Source organism: Mandrillus leucophaeus, unplaced genomic scaffold (assembly GCF_000951045.1).
Source record: "Mandrillus leucophaeus isolate KB7577 unplaced genomic scaffold, Mleu.le_1.0 Scaffold356, whole genome shotgun sequence".
Classification (NCBI taxonomy): Eukaryota; Metazoa; Chordata; class Mammalia; order Primates; family Cercopithecidae; genus Mandrillus; species Mandrillus leucophaeus.
In genome coordinates this window covers 1,464,386-1,465,853 of record NW_012103765.1, presented here as the reverse complement: position 1 = coordinate 1,465,853, position 1,468 = coordinate 1,464,386, and the positions used below count along the sequence as shown (strand labels likewise).

General features: G+C 36.4%; 1 long non-coding RNA gene across 1 annotated transcript; it reads right to left on the bottom strand.

The window, feature by feature from the left end:
- Positions 1 to 595: 595 nt before the first annotated feature.
- LOC105546354 lies at positions 596 to 1,262 on the bottom strand. Its single transcript, XR_001007078.1, has 2 exons — positions 1,205 to 1,262; positions 596 to 820 (listed from the first exon to the last, which is right to left on the bottom strand). It is a non-coding gene; the product is annotated as an uncharacterized LOC105546354 (long non-coding RNA).
- Between the last annotated feature and the right edge of the window lie 206 nt (positions 1,263 to 1,468).

Below are 1,468 nucleotides of genomic sequence, written 5' to 3'. Positions count from 1 at the left end.
AAGAAAAGAGGGAAATAGTTACTCAAACGATGTGATTTCTGCTAAATACAATAGCATCCTTTTGAAATACTGTACTTCCTTATTATGTGACACATTCAGATCAAGGATGAAAGACCATTCTTCAGATAATATGAAGATGTTATTCTTTCATTGGATAGGATTTTGGCCTAGAAAGCTACTAAAAGGCCGCTAAATGTTCTGTCATTCTCCAAAAAAGACTTGGACAAACTGTTTAAATTGATCAAGTAATTACCATAAGTGAAAGGAACTCTGGGGGTGGAATGGGCTTGAAGAGCACATGTGTGATCTGAGGGAAAGAACACGGACTTTAGGATCAAATCCACCTCGCTCTGGGCAAGTTTCTATAGGTTTCACAGTAAAGGTTTCAACATCAATAAAACTAATAATGCCCACCTTTCAATGTTTGATAATTGACAGAATTGCAGCTATTAATTATAAATTAATTATATGGTAATAGAATGAAATAAATCATGTTCTCAATCAAATGCCATTATATGACAAAAATAATCAATTGGCAATAGCGTCATGACCTTGCTGATTAACTGAGAGTACTCTTTTTTTTTAACAGTATTTATTTATTTTTTAAATTTTTATTTTAGATCCAGGAGTACATGTGCAGGTTTGTTACATAGACAAACTCATGTCACTGGGCTTTGCTGTTAATGGCACTGTGACATCCACAATTCTCCTGCCCTGTTTAGGCCTAGGAGCTCTGTTGAAGTGGAAGAAAATGCCTTTGCTTTGTACGTGTGTTTATTTTCAGTGTTGCTCTTTCTCTTCTCTTGTAACAACCGATTACCTAGGAGCAATGTCAGAACAAAACCAGATTTTAAAAGTTATTAAGCAAATCATTTACAAATTCTTCCAAAGGGCACATAGATGCATACAAATAACCCTACTCACAAACTCCAAATGTTCCCAAGTTGAAACTATCATCTTAAACTTGCGTTACAGCCAAAGGTGAATGGAGCAAAGAAGTATTATCATTCTGGTTAATACCCATGGGATGTCAACCAAGGAACACAAACTCTGCCCCATTATGTACCTTTGTTCAGTTTGCTTGTTTAAAAAAACTCATCTCTTTCTGTATAACTCTTTGCAATACTTTTCTCTCTGACATAGCTTTGAAGTTTTCGCATTGACGTATGAAACAGTTTCAACCCAGGATAGGCAACATTCTTACCCTTAAGCTTGTCATCCTAAATGTCATCTCTGACCCTGATCATTCTGTCTCAGAAATCTGGTTCTGTGAGGAACAGAGAATCTTTCTGATTCCTGCCGCTATCTTTGTATAGGCAGCAGAGCTGGGATAGAACTGATGCTTCCTCAAAATAGAGGATTAAGACTATTTGGTGGTTAGGGGAATTGGTAATAGCCCTGCAGTGTTATGGGTAGGGTTTTGCACATATTTGAGTTTGAAAAGAAAATAAATGACTGGACCTTGAAC